This window comes from Arctopsyche grandis, chromosome 2 (genome assembly GCF_051622035.1).
Source record: "Arctopsyche grandis isolate Sample6627 chromosome 2, ASM5162203v2, whole genome shotgun sequence".
NCBI lineage: Eukaryota > Metazoa > Arthropoda > Insecta > Trichoptera > Hydropsychidae > Arctopsyche > Arctopsyche grandis.
Window position 1 is genome coordinate 28,306,120 of NC_135356.1, and position 19,516 is coordinate 28,325,635.

Consider the following 19,516-nt stretch of genomic DNA (forward strand, 5'->3'; position numbering starts at 1 on the left):
GCGTAGATTATCGGAGATTTTTTAAAAATATTTGTCTGTTAGCCAGCGCTCATCATTATTTTCATAATTGAATATGACAAATGAATGAAATTTTGATCTTCCCTTTTCCATTTGGGATTTTTTTGCATTTGCTGGCTGGTTATTATATATTGGTGTTGGCTATAGGTACAAGACATTCCCTACTTTGTATTTTATTATTTGAGATTTTTACTTTATCTGTTATTATGTTATTGTTATTATTCTGTTATATTGTTGACCTTTGTGGCGCATTATGAATTAAACCTGTAATGCTACAATGGTCCAAACTTTAAATAAATAAATTATTATAATGCTATTGTTTTTTATGATCATGTATAAATGTATTTTTTGTCTGTGTATATATGTATGTGTTACAGTGAAAGCATATTTCAAGTGAAAATATATATTTTCATCAATTCAAACAGTGAAAATGTATCAAACAATGAATTTAAAACTATTAACTCTATAAATTTAACCCTAACAACCCAATCTTAAATGAATAGGGCTAGCCCTTACTTAACCTAACCTATCCTAACCCTTAAATAATACCAACCTTAACAATATAATCTAAAATTAATAAAACCAACCCTGAAAATGAAACTGGTTATGATTTCACTGAAATGTCAGGAAAATATATTTTCACTTGAAATATAATTTCACTGTGACATATATTTTTAGTTTTATCATCTCTCTGTATTTTTTCAACCATTGTGGCGCATTCGGGACTCCTGTAATGCCGCAGTGGTCTAAACTTAATCTTAAATAAATAAATAAAATCGCCTGGTTTTTAAGTGTTGTTCTAAAAGTAAAAAAAAAAACATTTAATAAAAAATCGTATTCTATGATAGTCTACTAAATTTGGTTCGTCCTAATTGAAGACTGTGGATTTGCATAGTGGATTGGATGAATTGCGCTAATAATAGGAAAGGTAAACACTCTCAATATGATTATTAATTTGATCGTTTTACCGTTTCGGTTTTATTTATAAGATTATAAATTTATATATTGTATATATGTACAGTAAGATGCAGAGAAATCGCATCACTTTCAATTGTTCGATGTTTTCGATTTTTTTTAATTACATGAAGCTATACACAAGTTTTTTTGGTTTTATTATTTGATTTCAACTATTTAACATGTTTTACGATTAAAAAAGATTATTTATATTTTTAAATTAAGGCGTGATACGAATTTTAAAAAAACATGCAAAATAGGGCATTTTTCTTATATGTATTTCAAATGTCTCTAGCTAAAATAATATTACAGTATATATTTTTCTATGAATTAAAATACATAGGCAATGGACATATGACAACAATAAATAGTAATATAATAATTACTAGACAATCGTCTTGCTTCTATGATGGGATGGTACTTGCCGGCTGGGACAATACGACTTTTTTTAGTATGTCGTCCGAAATTTCTGCAAACCATACATTTTCAACAGTTTTTTTTAACTCATAATTTGCCCCACGGTGTTGTTTTTATTCCCTTTGCTTTATAATAGCCTGTAAATATTCGATAGGTTGTAAGTCGGGACTATTGTCTGGTCATTTTAGTGATGAATATCTACTTTCTCTTTGTATTTGTTGGTCATGTTGGTCTTGGGTGTCCTTGGGGCAATCCTGTAGTGAAACCATGGTAAAAATAGTATAAACCAGTATTTCATCAGAATATTCAAGTATTTAAAAGCGAACCTTTTCTTTTATACTGATCTAACGATGACAAAAGTCAATCTGTTTTGAAACTATTGCATAATTCAGATGTTTATCATAGCTGTTAGAATAGACTGACGAAGGAGGACAAAGTATACAATATTTGACAACCTAGGTGTCATCGATGGAATTTGTACGTTCATCATAAACAACATTTCCTTGGTGACATAAATTGGTGAGTTTTATATAATATGCGCAGCGAGATAAATACTTATTTGCCAAAAACCTTGACCCGAATGTCATCGATCAATTAAAAAATGCAATAATACAATAAATAAAGTTGATAATGATTGTCAAGTGACGACGTGTAATTTTTTAAAGGTCAAGGACAGTGTCGATAAGTTCTCGATAGTCGGAAATTTGACGTGCATTCATTAGTTAGGAATCATTATCTGAAACGAGTGACCCTGTAATCTGCACAAATTTGCATGGGTACGTGTCGATTGATTGCATGTAAATTTGTTGTTTTGATTTGATGTACGTACATATGTATTATATTGATAATATCGTATGCTAGAGTCATGTGTGGTTGTATTTGAGCATTGTGGCTTTCATTTTAGCTGCACTTTGTCTCAAACTCTAAATGTGAAATGTCAGGGTCATTGCTTTTGTCAAGTTTGCCTTGTAATTTGCAGCGAGTAAATAAATTCAATTGAGTATGCACTGTACAGTGTCGGTCAATGCTATCTTTGATTTTCGCCAAAAGGGAAGCACTCAAATGTCTAACGTTGCGCCAACACTTGGTGTAAATAATCAGGAATGATTCTCGATCCAAGACACAAAAATGGTTTGAAAGAAGAATTTGAAGCAAAGTAGTTTTATGTACATACATACATAAGTTTGAATTTACATATGTATGTTTGATAGTTGATGACGTGGAGAGAATAAGAAGCACATCAGTTTGTAGCGACATGGTTGTGGCAGCACTATACAGATTTTCAAGATCATGATCATCAATTAAGACTGAGAAAGTAAAAAAACTTTTAAAGAACTTACTTTTTGATATGTAGAAGAGGCATTTTAGATTGTCTCCAGTTTGGTCGTGATTATTATCTTGTTTAAATTAAAATTTTTAAATTTGATTACATAGGTATCTTAGGCAATTATTTGAATCGTCGTAGTTGTTGGCGTGGAGGTAACAAGAGGAACGGGTACGTTTTTTCACGACTGGCTATTTTTTCTGTATGAAATAGTAGTTTCCTACTTTACCTATCAATAAAAACACTGGTAATGTAAATGTTCCTTTGTTTTTGTATTTGTTAATTTTTCGTTGCTTCGTCAACAAACAGATATCCTTGACTGCACAATGGCGCTTCATACTTTCGCGTCGATAATACGAATTACGAATATTATTATTAAGTTATTAATATTATTTCCCGTTTTTTTTCACAGTAATCTTCCCAGACATGCATACAACAAATCCTGAAAGTTTCATCGTAATCGTTTCAGTGGTTTAGGAGCCTATTCGAGACAGACTGACAGACAAACATTAAATTTTATATATGTACGTGTGTATATAGATTCGTTTTCTGTTTTACTTTGGGTATTTTGAAAGTTACGCTGTATATTCATTTCATTAAAATATTGAGGAACAAATTTGAGCCGCGTATATTTTTTATAAATTTGCCTAACCATAGTTCAAAATACATATACAAAAACATCGAAATTGAAAGTTTTTAACAACAACCTGCACTATGAATCTTAATCCGAAGCGAGTATATACGCGGCCTACGTGGGCTGGGTGCGAAAAAGCGCGCGAAATTTTTATATATTCGCCATAGAAAGCGTGAAAAAAAGGTCAGAGCGTTGGCCAAATCGACGGTCAGTAGAACAAGCCATTGTTCTATTTCGGTGTTGTCGATCAGGGCCATATGTATGTATGTACATATGTATACTGACCGTCGTCGTCCAAGCGGATTGGGGACCAACACTAAAAGTCATTTGCATTCACTCGTCTAGGATGCATTCGCATGCAAATCTTCACACTTGGACGTTCGATTGCAATTTTGCAATTTGCACGTTTGAATATAATGTATGTATGTATGTGCATATGCACCTGCATAATGATATATGCCATTTTGAAGAAAAAAAAGTATATTTCATCCAAGCAGATATGAGTACTTAGGATAGTAAACATACATATATATATATATATATATATATATATATATATATATATATATATATATATATATATATATATATATATATATATATATATATATATATATATATGTATATGAAAATTTAATGAAAAAACTGTCAATCTAATATATAATTTGGAAAGAGACTTTGTATATACATATGTATGTATGTATGTATCCTTCGTTCGTAGAAATCCGTGACGTCATCGAACAAATAATTCACTTTTTTCCGATTCAAGGGATTCGAAGTTCCCGGGGGCGAAGGCGCCGAGAGCGAAGCCCTAGGGGGCGCAGACGCCAGGGGCGTACATATAATTTTTTATAAGATACTTACTATATATGTGTGTTTGTTCGTGACAGTCGATTTAATAAAAAAAACAATATTCAAATAAATTTATATAAAATAAAACTATTCAAATAAATTTATATGAAATAAAACTATTCAAATAAATTTAATATAATGTTTACTATTAGATTAGTCATTTTTAAACGGATTATATTAAAAATACCGAGCGAAGCCGCGTAATACAGCTAGTTAATTATAAAGCTATTGATAAAATTAGTTAAAAAATTACAAAATCTTAAATTTTAGACTTAACAATGCTAAAACATATTAAATTGATCAGATTTTACAGTAATAATTGCTTGAATTAGTAATGAACTTTCAATCTGTTTCCTTTTAAAAATAAGTGAAAAATTTTTGTCGAATATTTTTGGATATCATTTTTAAGACAACAAATAAAAAGGCTTATAAAAATGAGCTTTAAATTTCTCCTACATTTATTCAATATGGGAATCTTCGTTTTCGATCACTGTGAGACCTATCAATGCATGGAAAATACTCCAGAGGGAGAGTTTTGGCCTGATATATGTATGTATGTAGATAAGGCGTGCTAGTTATTTTTTTTACATGTGCAAAACAATCTCAAAAGCACTTAAAAACTATTAATATATATGTATAATATAATATATGGTTCGTAAAATATCACATTTCAGATAAGACGTTCTCAGTCCAAAATGAAGCCAGAAAGTCGAAATCGGATGGTTGAAAACAAAGATAAACCAGACCGAGCAGAAATCTGTAAAAATTTAATGTGCTCGCATTTAGTCGTAGCACTTATAATGTAATACAGCGGTTTCCAAACTGGGAGGCGCCAAAACTTTTTAATAAAAAAATAATTTTCATACCATAATATCTACAAATAAATAAAACTTCATATCGTAGCTTAACAGTAAAAATTCAAGGCATGAATGTTTATTTTTATTTTTCTTTCATTTTTATATATACATTTAATTCCTATAAAAAAATATCCGGAGAAGAAGATTTTAAAAATTGCGCCTTTGCAAACGCTCTGTTTTAGCTAAAGATGCCCATTTAATTGCATATGTTCGATATGTCGCGGATAATAATATATTAGAAGATATATTATTTTGCAAACACATTCTTGGGAAGACCACATCCATTGAAATTTTTAATATAATAGACAGTTTTTTTTAAGAAAACGACATAAAGTGAAATAATTGCGTTGGACTGTGTACCGACGGAGCTCACTCAATGTCCGGACACAAAGCAGGTCTTAAAGCATTGATCAAAAAGAAAGCACCACATGCTATCTGGACGCACTGTATGATTCTCAGAGCAGCTCTATTGTCAAAAAATATGAGCGAGGAACTGAACAGCATTTTTACAAAAGTTATAAAAATTATAAACTACATTAAGAATAGTCCTTTGAGAGCAAGGCTGTTTGCAAAGCTGTGTGCTGATATGGAAGCTAATTATACCTCACTTTTGTATTATTGTGAAGTTCGCTGGCTATCTCGTGCAAAAATGATTCTAAAGGGTGTTTGAACTCAAAGAAGAAATAGCAACCTTTCTCGAAGAAAACCAACATGAAAAGGCACATTTGTGGACGAACGATAATTTTATGTATTGTTAAACTTGCCTATTTGGTTGAAATTTTTGGAAAATTGAGCGGTTTAAATAAATCAATGCAGGGATCACAAATACACCCACTTGTTCAAAAAGACAAAGTAAAAGCTTTCATTAAAAAATTGAAGTTATGGAAATCAAATTTACAAAAGAATGATTTGGATAGGTTTTCACTTTCCAAAGATTTCTGGGCCACAGCCAATATTGAAGCAAGTAAAAATATTTTTACCGACCACTTGGATGTTTTAGTGCTGCATTTTTCCAATTATTTCAAAGACCTTGATTTCTCAAAGTTTTTGTGGATACAGAATCCATTTAACTACAATGAAGAAGACGAATTCGAGCTGACAACCATCGAAAAATAAAAATTGATAGAATTATCATGCGATAGCTCACTAAAACAAAAGTTTCAAAATGAAACCATAATTAAATTTTGGATGAATCCTAGTGGAGAGTATGAATCTTTGTATTGGAAAGAAATTCAAGTGCTGCTACCTTTCGTAACGTCTTATTTATGCGAAACGGGCTTTTCGGCACTAGCTGCAATGAAAACCAAATATCGAGCCAGGTTAATAGTCGAAAAGGAGTTACGAGTGGCACTCTCCATATTGCCCCCAAGATTTGATAAACTTTGTGCCAATAAACAACAACATCCTTCGCATTCAATTTTGATGTGTTAGATGTAGTTTAATTAGTAATTTAATATAAAAATAAATATACGTGTTCGTATAAATTTATGTTATAGCAAAACCTTTTTATTATTCTGTCAATTGTAGAGTTCAGTATTTTATTTTTAAATAAAGGTTTATTATTTAAAACGTGTCTATATTATTATATCTATTAAAAAATAAAAGGTAGGGAGGCACGGAAAAAAAAAATTTTTTTAGGGAAGCGTAGTAGCACAAAGTTTGGAAACCGCTGATGTAATATAAACATTTTATCATTCATTAATATAATCAATTAGTGAAGCAAAAATATATATGTATGAGAGCCTATAATGCAAATTTTATAAGATATAGTCTGAACATAATAAAATTATACATAGGCGTTTAAACAATTAAAATCTGACTAAACGAGTTGGAGACAGAAATTCAAACAAACAAGTCCAAAATTTTTGGATTCTTAAACATGTTCATTACGATTATAATTTCACCATCGACTTAGTGGACCCAATTTAAATCTCTATCGGCGGCCAAACCTCGCAAAATGGCAGAGTTTAAAAGCGATCGGAAAAGTGTAGGAAGTTTGTTAGGCTAATTATCGAAGTGAAACTAATAAAAACCTTAAAGCGGATCAACACCCGAAAAAGTTTGAGAGCCTGTTTAATAATTTCACTGAGAGAATAGCACTTATTGGAAAACCAAAATAAATTTAAACTTTTCTGCAAACTCAGAATCATTCTCCATATATGTACATATGTACGTGTACACAGCACCTACATATCATATATGTATATAAATATAATATACTAGTGTGTTTACCCGGCTTCGCTCGGTAAAAAAAATATAAACCGCTTAAACATAGCCAATCTATGTAATTGTATACATTTTATTAAATTTATTTGAATAGTTTTATTTTATTTAAATTTATTTGAATATTCATTTGTTCGATGACGTCACGGATTTACGAACCAACATTACATATTTTCTTACATACTTAAAAAGTCTCTTTCGAAATTATATATTAGATTAATAAACAAGTATCATTAGATTAATAAACAAGTATCATTAGATTAATAAACAAGTATCATTAGATTAATAAACAAGATTACTTTACTTAGAAAAACAAGTCGTTCATTTTTTAGATTATATACTTATTAGATTTGACGCTTTCTAGAAGTAAAAAGTAAAGATCTGACCGGTTCTAGTGACCTCAGTGCTCATTTTGTTGTATACACCGACTACAATAACGAAGCGTTTGTTCAAATGAAATCAACCGAAACCGGGTCAAAGTTGTTTAGAATTGAAATTTATTAATCAATAATAATCAAAGCAACAACAGGTCCTTCCACTTCTTTGTTCCTGTCTTATAACTACTCGAATACTACCATTTGAGCCTAATATATATATATATATATATATATATATTTTTATTTTTTAGGTATAAACTTTTAGATATAAATTTTTAGATATATACCAAGAAGGCCTAACAGGTAGGCGCCAGCACGCCTTCCTAGACAATTAATTACAAAAATTGCAGCATTTTCATTACCTAAATCACTGTATTTCGAAAGCTGAAGAACACGAAATTAACAATGAATTAATTAATGGATTTAGACTCGTACATATTTTTTTACATATTGTTCATAAATCAAATTTAGATATTTGTGATATAGTGGGTGGGATGATTTTTGCCAATTTGATGGAGCAACCGTTTCAACAATGAAATCAGATAAATTGGCAAACTTTGATAAGAAACGATCGACTTGGAGTCAACATTATCCAAGTCTGACCAGCAGTAATTAAGATTATAACGGGATCAAAACCGGTAACCTCTCGGTTCTAAGCATAAACGCAACTACCGAACCATACTGCTGAGCCATGTTATTTAGTAGAGAGAGTGAAGAGTTTGAAATGGAAATGGGTGTGTCACGTGGTTAGAATAATGGACGAAAGAAGTGCTGGAATGGTACCCGAGAGAACGTAAAAGACCACAGGGATGGGCGAACGGAAACAAAAAAAAATGTGTGGAAAGAGATGGATGAGAGTTGCTCAAAACAGAGACAAATGGAAGCCCTCATCCAGTTGTGGATGAAGAATGGCTTTAAATGATGGTTGTAGCATATGCCAAAGTGCTGTCGGCTAATAATGGAGACCCCCGAATGTACTTAGTGGTCGGTAACGGAATTCGGCCACTTCCCGCTAGAGTTCTCAGAACTGACAGCGCGAAAGCGTGGAACTGCATGCCGAGACCGTGGGACTGAGTATCTGATACGTGAATATAGCAATAGGTAAACAAACGTGTCGAGAAAGATGCACTGAGCGACCTGTCTTTTATAAGCAGGTATTTTGGACATTCCAAGGCATTCTGGACGGAGCACTGGCAGTGCGTGGATCTCCTTAATCACCCAATAAATGCTGTGAAGCGACTTTGGCCTTTTATTTGGATCCTCCACCCACCCCTTCGCAACAATATGTATATCTTTAGGTCTTTTAAACTTTCAAATAATGAAAAGTTTTTGCAACCTCTCGGTGCTAAACATAAACGCAACCACCGAGCCACACTGCTCGCTAATATGTACATGTATTATAGATTCATCAGTCTATGTACAACAATATGGATTCTCCAGTTCGGTAAATTTACTCCTTCTAATCCAGAAACTTTCTATCTAACCTCACACCACAAGTAAGACCCTCGACAGTCTCGGCTGAGAGGCTGAGAGTTTGAAAGTTTGAAACACCATCAACTGCTTGTTAATCAATTCTCCGATACGAAGCCGAATGCAGTGTGCAATGTACATACTACATAGTCCAACCCCAGTCTCCACTAGCTCGTTCGATCTGAAGCATTTTCTGAAGAGTATCGCGTCTACCCAATCGGAGATAAGTGTTCGCGCGGCTCGCATACAAATCGGCCGTTTTTCACGATCTGCAATGTGGAGATCTCCACACTCCACACCCTACACCCCTGAACCGATGTACCGCTTCCTCCCCACTGACCCCCCATCTGGGCCTCCCTCCGGGTCCTCGGAGGGTGTGAGAGCCCCCTACCGCTTAAAATATTCATCGCGCTTTTCATAGCCGGGGATAAACGTCAGTCGGCCGATGTGGGCTCCGAGACGTGTGACCCTATCAAATTTAACCCTTTCCGGTCGCCAGATCCTTTTGCAGCGGTCGACCAATTGGTCAGCTCACCTTAGGACCCTTTGGTGGTGAGGATGTAAGAATATGACGAAGATCGCTCGTCTTTTACTACTGATTATGCTCGATTAAGATGTTCATAATCGACTTGAAAGACTATTTACGATTTGTTTGATGCGTGAACTTTTTTTGATACGATCGGAGAAAAAACAGTTAAGAATCTTTTATGAAATACGATTTTAAGATCACATTGACATAAATTAGGGTTGTCAGGCGTCCCGAGTAATCGGGATCGTCACCAGTTTTGTCTCGTGTCCCGGTATCCAGACCTCTTGGGGCGCCCAAATGTCCCGGTTTACTACTTTTTAAATTCGTACAGAAGTTTTTAACTCAAAATATACATAAATATACTTGTAGACAAGTATACAGAATATACTTGTAGCCATAGTGACGACTTTGAGTTGATCTGTAAAGTCACTGACATCTGACAACCCTACATAAATAGCAGTTAATAATTGACTGATGGATTTTGGGGAAAAGGTTTTGGTAAAAATATCTTGATCGTAGTAAAGCTAAAACGTTCGTTACATTATTTAATAATGTTTTGAGTCTATGAAATACCTTTTTATGTACATATGTGTGTATGTACGTTAACTCTGGAAAAAGTCAATCGTGTTTGGATAAATTGGATGAAAAAATATTTTTGAAAGTATATTTTTAGTTGTTATATATTCCAACTGGCGTTTTAGGTCATTCATATTCGAATACAATTCAACTAGTATATTAAAACTCTTCGAGCGCAAAACCTTGTAATATAACAGTTGAGTTTGACAGTTTTAATGTTTTTAAAAATGCTTTAGAATTGAATAATGCGTTAATATTTGTTAGGTATTACGAATAAAAGTAATGAGTACCAAATTACGATAACTCTAAGAATGTGTTCAAAACAAAAATGTGGCTTTCGAACTGAACTTACTAGTGGAGTGATGTTTTCACGAAAACCTAACTTTGCCATCTTACCTGATACGAACTTACTGTATTTTTAGTTGTAATATGTTTTGACCAGTTGGAATGTAATTCGCCATATGAATCAACTTTACGTAGGTTAGACAGAATATTCTCCAACTAGTCAAAATATATTACTACTGAAAAAAACATCAACTATAATGGTAGTTGGTACCAAGTTAGATGGAATATATTCCAACTATTAAAAATATATTACAACTGGAAGTTACACTTCAACTGTAACATATGTATATGTATGCATGTACATTGAAAAAAATAACTAGTATTGAAAAAATACAATTAACCGAATCATTTTTGATAAATAAACAAACGGTTTTAGAAAAAGATCTTAAAAGCAAAACAATCAAAATTTCCAATACATTTTTAATAAAATATTTTGATATGGCCCATCGAAAGATAAATCAAATTCTTTATTATTTAATACAAATTTAGATATTCTACCTACTACCTACTAGTACTATTGCGACGAAGAATAAATAGTCCAACTACGTAAATATATATCCAGCAGCATAGCTCGGTGGTTGCGTTAATGCCAACCACCGAGAGATAGCCGGGTTCGATCCCGTGGGCTGACCTCGATTGAAAATAATTTATTCCGAGTATTTATGTATTGCTGCTGGTCAGACTTGTATATCTGTAACTTTAAGTCGATCGTTTTATATTACAATTTGCCAATTTTTCTGATTTCATTGTTGAAACGGTTCCTCATCAAATTGGCAAATCCATGCTACCCATGATTTGAATATGATTTCAAATTTATAATCTATAACTTTATAGACTTATGTATTAGTTTAATACCATAGGTGTCCCTCGGCGGTAAAACTTGTAATGTGATCATGGTAAAACATGTGTACATATAAACATACATAAGTACATATTTAGATATAGATAATATGCAAAATTTAATTATTATTTTATTGGTTTGCTTGAACTTACAACCCTCTTAATCAAACAATGGGATATTTAATATTATACATATATGAATTGCAGTGGCGGACTGGGACTGAAATTAGTGCATGCCAGGAGTTAAAAGGGGGCCCCCAGGGTTAAAAAAATTTGTCCCCCCCCCCCCCATATAACAAAATTTTCTTCTTTCCATCACGCTAAAAATCAAGGGTAAAAAATAAATAAAATTTTCAAAAATGGGAATAAACAAATTTAGGTACAATAAAAACGGCAAAAGCAAAATAGATCCATAAATTACATTGTATATTTCGTTTTAACCCTTGTCCTAGGTAAATAGAATGGATCATAAAATAATGCGGCATAAAACCGGCTTTTACTTTCGGTAGAAAACATCAGGGACGTCATTTCAGCTTTTTCTTGGGGAGGGCAGGCAAAGATTTGTCAAATTGAATTTTTTTTCAAAAAATATTTTTTATATCGGAATAAAAATGGAAAATATTCTTTGCATACACTTTATTGAGTTATAAATATGAAAAAAATAAGTTTATTTTTGAAAAAATATTATGTAAAGTGAAAAAAGCGCCGCAGGCGAAAATTTTTTTCCAAAAATCTTCACATAATCGATCACTGATCACGTTTACATAATATAAAAAAATGTGTGCGGCTCTGTGTGTCTGAGTGTGTTTCTGTGTGTCTTTTTATTATTTTTACTATTTTATATATGGATATGTATGTAAATAAAAAAATATTTTTATCTCAACCAGAAGTAGTACTTTTACCCTATAAGATCGAGGTATTTTTATTTTTTTCTCGGAAACTTTTGTTTCGACGTATTCAACTGACATTTCATATCTATAATTATAAACCTAATGCCAAGTTATATATAAAATTTCGTGAACACCCGTTAACCGAAAGTGACAGTTTACTCCTGTTGGCTGTTTACCGGATTTTTCTTCCACTATTTTAATCGACCCTTTAAATATGTCTGCTCTTCACGATTTTATGTATAATTCCTTGTATCAATGTGATGAAAATATAATTAAAAAAAATCGTCAAATTTAATTAACCAGAAGTGGAATTTTTTCCTCTTAAAAAAGTCAAAAAAATTTTTTACCACACCCCTAAACGTATCAAGCTGAAAATTTATATTTGTATTCTTTGTGTACTAAATTTGATAAGGTATTGGTCAGAAAGCAATTTTATTAAATAACTAAAACTTTTTTTGGACCGAATCTGTTACACATGAAGTTTAAATTCATCTCATTCGTTGTTTCGTGAGAGAATGGACGTCTGCAAATACATAAAATAAAAATACGGCAAAAAATAAAATCAATTGTGATTGAACCGATTCAGTAAAATATTAATTTAAAATCTTTCTTGAAAACAAAAAATATACAAACTTTTGAAAAAATAAACGTTACACATCTGTTTTTGAGGCGAAATAAAGTAAAGGGGACCTTTCTATAGAATGAACAATTTCTAAGAATTTTACCCACGGCATACCACTTAAAAACCAAAATAATTTTTTTTTTCAAAGCACATGGCAGCGATTATTTTATTAGTTACCCAAAAGTAACATACATAAGAAATAAACGTAGCATTCATAGATCCATAGAATCTCATTAATCATTAAATTCATAATATTTTCTAAATTCACACTATTCCTTAACTTAGGGGGTTGAGTGCCCTCCTATGCCCCCCACCAAATTACGTCCCTGAAAAAAATGCATAATATTTTCAATTAATGTTAATCGAAAATCGGGATTTTGGGGAGGGGTCCCCTATCCTATATTTCTATATACATGGATGTGTGGATGGAAACTGTTTAAAATTGTGTATTTAAATCTTACTATATCGTCGAAGTATAATCAAATGTTATTTTTAAAGTATGAACTTAATTTAAATCGCTGGTTGATGAGTTAATTTAATAAAAAGTTATTTAATTTTACTGAGGGCCCATATTTTCTAACAGATAGTGGGGCCCACATGCCATCGGGCATGTTCGCTTGTATGGCCAGTCCGCCACTGATGAATTGTATCATCCAAAGTTTAATTTATATTGGGTAAAGCATGTCTGAGATATAAGAGAATATAGAGAGAATCAGACATTTTTTTTAAAATATGTATGTATGTACTAGCTAAATTACTCGGCTTTGCTCAGGCTGGTGAAAATTGAACGAACGCTTAACGAAAAATGTAACGTTTTCAGAGTAGTTAAGACTCTTGACCCCTTTCCAAACACAGTCTACGATTTTAGATAGATAGTTTACTGCGAGATATGTAGTTTATCAAATTTGGTGGATTTGAATTGAAAAACGTAGATTTGCACAACGGACAAACAAAAAAAAAACCTACCTACCACTTGAATATTATTTCAAAATTTATCTAATATATAATTTAGAAAGAGACTTTGTATACATGTATGTATGTATCCTTCGTTCGTAGAAATCCGTGACGTCATCGAACCAATAATTCGCTTTTTGCCGATTCAAAGGATTCGAAGTTCCCGGGGGAGTAGGCGCCGAGAGCGAAGCCATAGGGGGCGGAGTCCTAAGGAACGCCGAGGGCGAAGCCCTAGGGGGCGCAGACGCCGAGGGCGGAGCTCAAGAGGGCGCAGACGCTGAGGGCAGAGCCATAGTGGGCGCAGACGCCAGGAGGGAACATATAATTTTTTATAAGAGATTTACTATATATGTTTTTTTGTTCGTGACAGTCAATTTAATAAAAAACAAATGAGTATTCAAATAAATTTATATAAAATAAAACTATTCAAATAAATTTAATAAAATGTTTACTATTAGATTAGTCATTTTTAAGGTTTATATTACAAATGCCAAGCGAAGCCGGGTAATACTGCTACTAATATATACATTTATATATGTACACGTTTAATACCATAGGTGTGTCGCTCAGGGCAACCCGAAAATAGCATCATGGGGAAATATAATATTGTCGTCTTTTCCAAATATTAATAAATTATTGCGAGGACAAATCGTTCCGTCTGTTAGTATCATAAGGGCGAACACACACTGTATGTGTTATGAGCTTTCCGCTGGGGCCGTAAACAGTGGGTGTTCCTCAAACCGAATTCGGATGTATGTATGTACATATGTACATATATGTATCATACTTGCACGTGTAGAATTGGAAGGTCGCACGTGTATGCATATCCATATGCAACCGACAAGTTTCTCCTATATTTCCTCGAATTCGGGATTCACCGTTATCGATCACTGTCAAGCAAGGATAAATACAAGGATAAAATATCACCGAAAACACTTCAGGGGGGGATTTTTCGGATTGTGTACCATGTATATGAGTTAGGGGTGCTGCGTTGTTTCGCATGTTTAAAAATATCTAAAGAAAATACGTACCACGTACCACTCCATGTGTTTTCGCCCTTTCAATCATTCAATTCCTACGTTGTCTGCCTCAATATACATATTTATATATAAATATATGTAGGTGTAATTAAGCTGATAGAATATACATACATACATACATTTCAATGTCTAGATTTCAATGATACGATCGAAAGATATTTTTACTTTATCTGTGTATGTACGTAGTAACAATAGATGATGTTTTATGACCATGTGAAAATTCGAACTCGAGATTTTGACTGAATCGATTACTGATCACGTTTTCATGATCTTGAAAAAATTAGTGTGTGTCTGTGTATTTTGGGGAACCGTTACACCGTTAGTTCTATCGAGCTGAAACTTAGTATCGGTTATTAAAATTCTTATCGACATGTCGTAAATTTTTTTCCAATTTTTAAGTTGACTGAAAATGGTACCTCCCCTTATAGGTGTCCTCTTTTTTTTAAGTTTTTGAATTCAATTATCTCCAAAACCGCTTACTGAATCGGACTGAAATTTTTTAGATATAATAGAAATAATAATCTTTATAACCTTATAATTTTTAATATTTTTATCTGAACCGGAAGTAATACTTTTACTCCGGAGAATCGAGGTTTTTTTATGTTTTTCTCAGAAACCTTTTGGTTTATTGAACTGAAAATTCATATCTAGAAGTCGAAGCGTAATAACAAATTATGTATAAAATTTGGTAATCATCCCTCAACCGGAAGTGGCAGTTTACTCTTTTCGATTTTCCTCCACTACTTTTTTCGACCCCTTAAATATGTGTTCTTCACAAAAAAATTCAAGTATAATTCTTGTATCAATGTAATGAAAATAATAAAAAAATCACTAAATTTAATGAACCGAAAGTGGGATATTTTCCTCTTAGAAAGGTCAAAAATGTTGTGCCCACTATTCTGCCCACACCCCTGAACGTATCAAGCTGAAAATTTATATTTGTATTTTTTATGTACTAAATTAGAGCTGATAAGGTTTTGGTTAGAATTCGTAAACCGGAAGTAGTATTTTTTTTTTAAACAATATTTCATTATTTTATTTTGATCTAATAAATTATTTGTATTTTCTTGATATTTAATGTGTATTATAATACTTTAATTATTAAAAAAAATTTGAACAAAATCCGACAACCACAATTAGAACTTTCGTCTTGTGCAAGTTTCCATACATTTGCGCTCAATTTGTATCGCTGTCATAGTTATTAGTATTTCATTAACTGTCTGTACGATTCAATATCGAATTTTGTTTTATAACCTTCTTATATTCCTCAAATACATAGACAAAGTCATGAGTTGGTCACACCAGAATTTTTTTTTATAAAATTGATTTAACAGGAAAATAACACTCATTTAGATTTTCCTCGACCATCTTTTTCTGAGATATTCCTTAGAACTATTTCTAGGAAGTTGTCAATAGTTTAAAATATGAGTCATACTATGTATTTGCACAGATATAAATTGAAAGAGTTAATTTTTTCTTAAATAACAGAAGAGATTCATATCTTCGTATATGTTTACCATTATTGACAACAATACAATAATATATGTACCTATTTCAAAAGTAGTTTTAATACCTGTAGCTTTGACATACATACATACATATGCATGTATGTAGTTCACAAACATAATAGTGTGATTCAATGATATGACATGTGTACACGAGACTGATTAAATAGTGTGTATATTCATTATTTTACTTTGGTTCAGGATTTTTCAGGGTCATCTGACAATTTCGAATAAGAGTGAAGCAATCAAATGATTCCAGCGACATTCAAAAACAGTCAGCAAACTAGAGAAATCCTCATTAGACGCTCGTAGCCGATAGCACATTGCCAAAACACATAAACAGTTTGCACACATCAGACATTCACCGTGCGTCAAATTGACGGTTGAGTGCCTCTCCATCACGATTGCATCAATCGCATCTGCAAACTACCGAACTACCTGCTGGACATTGTCCTAGTTACCGCATACGTAGTTTCAACAGTTTCGAATCACAATCATTCTAATGATTTACCACGTGTACAAAAATATATATAAATATATGATCCGCCACTTACCTTTGAGTCACCATTGTCGCTTTGCTGTGCTCCACACTCTGTACCGTGAAAGATCTCTGATCCGTGGTGGTAACTTGCTCCTGCTTCACCGATCCACTTATGTATTGAGCTATTTGAGGCACTTCTGGTTGTGGAACTTCTGGATGCTGCATGATGGTTGACTGTAGGACTGCTGGTAGATGACTGGACGTAGGTGCGACTGTTGGATGATCAGAATGATGAACAACAATGAATGATTCGATGCGATTGTGAACGGCAACACTGCGATGAGGCTATTGTGCGTTTGAAATTCAATATGTATAGTTGCGGTTGTGGCTTTTATTACTTATATACATATCTGCAGTATATGTCACATACAGTATGTAAATCTGCAAGGATGTACCTATACATACTACCATTAACTGGATTCAATCTCTTTGAGTATTTGCTGATTTTATCTGACTTAATCGTTAAGATGATTCCATATACATAATCATCTCACCCTCCTATTACTGTCACAATGCGGTTAGTCTATAAGCGTTTATCCTCGAAATAATCAGTATATATGTATATAAATATATGTATGAAAGTAGTTTGCTATGAATATGAATGTACATATGTTGTAATGATCCTTATTTTGCCGTAAAATCCCGAGATTATTTGCCGCCCTTAGGCAAAGTTCAAAATGCCGCCCCCTTTAGAAATGTGATACAATCGAACAATTTTTTCATAATTATAATATTATAGATAAATATTTCAAATTACATTTGTATAGGTCTATTCATATTATCCAGCACTGCACGTCAACAGCCCGGCACATCAGTGCATGGAAAAGACTACTTGTATTCATACTATTCAGCAGCGCACGTTTCAGCAAGTTCAGACTTGTTTTCGTTTACAAAATCAGCTTACATATACACTACAGAGCGCGTCAATAAAGCGTAATATTGCTTGCGTCGTATTTATTTATTACAGTTAAGCTATAGTGATATTACAGATATATTACAGGGCGTCACTATTGCTAGGTATACATGAAAAAACAAAAGATACAAAGATAAAAATTAAATATCAAAATATTCGCACGCGCACTTTCGTTAGTACGTGTGCACTCGCCACTATGACTATCCCTATATACACATCTCTTTAAAGTTTTGAAGTCTAATTTTTTCTAAGGTGAAAACTACTTAATGGGCAATACAGTGAACTACTTGGATGTAATAGCACGTCATGAAAATTTACAACGCTGAAACATAGCACGAAACTACATAAAGTGAGAATATGGGGTTCATGCGCACTTGGGATGGTATGGACTCTACCACGCCTTTTCCGTGTCTTCAGAGCTATCTCCCCAAACTGTTTCTAATCTGATATGAACTTATGTATAATTAAATAAAGAGAATTTACTTCCACAATAGGTACCAATGTATGTAGGTACGTTTTTACACAATTCACATACAGTTCAATACTAATAATTAAACTTGAATACTATGTAGGTATGTTATAATATGTACATTTGATTCTTATTTAAAAAATGTGTACCAAGATGTAGTGAGTACCGCATTACGATGACTCTAAGAATGTATTCAAAACAAAAAAAATGTGGCTTTCCAACTCAATTTACTAGCCGAGTGACGTTTTCACGAAAATCTAACCTCTCCACCTTACCTAGTACCAACTTATAGTTGAACTGTATTTTCAGTTGTAATATATTTTGACCAGTTGGAATGTAATTAGCCGTACGATTAAACTAACGGAATATATTAGTAAAAAAAAATATTATTTCAACTGAAAATACACTTCAACCATAACTACGAGGACCAAATTTTTTTGAGATATTTTATAGGACATATGTATGTATAAAAAATCATTTTACAACTTAAAAAAATGCTTTATAAGTTAGTAAAATTTATTATAAAATACCGTAAAATAACATTTATTATATATTACCGCTCGAATTAGTGTACATTTAGATAAAAAATATTGAGATAGAAAACCAATAAACGCAGTAAAGTGAAAGATTTGCGAAATTAGCTCATTACATACATCGCGGGAAAAAATGTGTAAAAAAGAAGTATATTTTTAACTTCTCAAGTTTTTAAAACTATATTTTTAACTATAAAAAATAGAAATCAATACGGAAAACATCTATTGAATTCAATACTCACTTTTGGAATAGCAATTCTATATTTTGAGTCTGTAAAAGCTAAAAAAAAAAATAGAAGACTGTAAAAGCTAAAAAAAATTGCGCAATTTTTAAACGCTCATCTAATATATAATTTCGAAAGAGTCTTTGTAACTATAGTTGGGTGGGAAACAAAAACAAATCAAAGTTTATATGACAACAAATTCGCCTCTGGTTTACATATAATTTCGAAAGAAATTTGGCAGTCAAGAGGGGCGCAGGGAGCGCAGTCAAGAGGGGCGCAGGCGCCGGATTCTGGTATACATATAATTTCGTATACATATAATTTTTTATAAGAGACTTACTATATATGTATGTTTGTTAGTGACAGTCAATTTAATAAAAAAAACAATATTCAAATAAATTTAATAAAA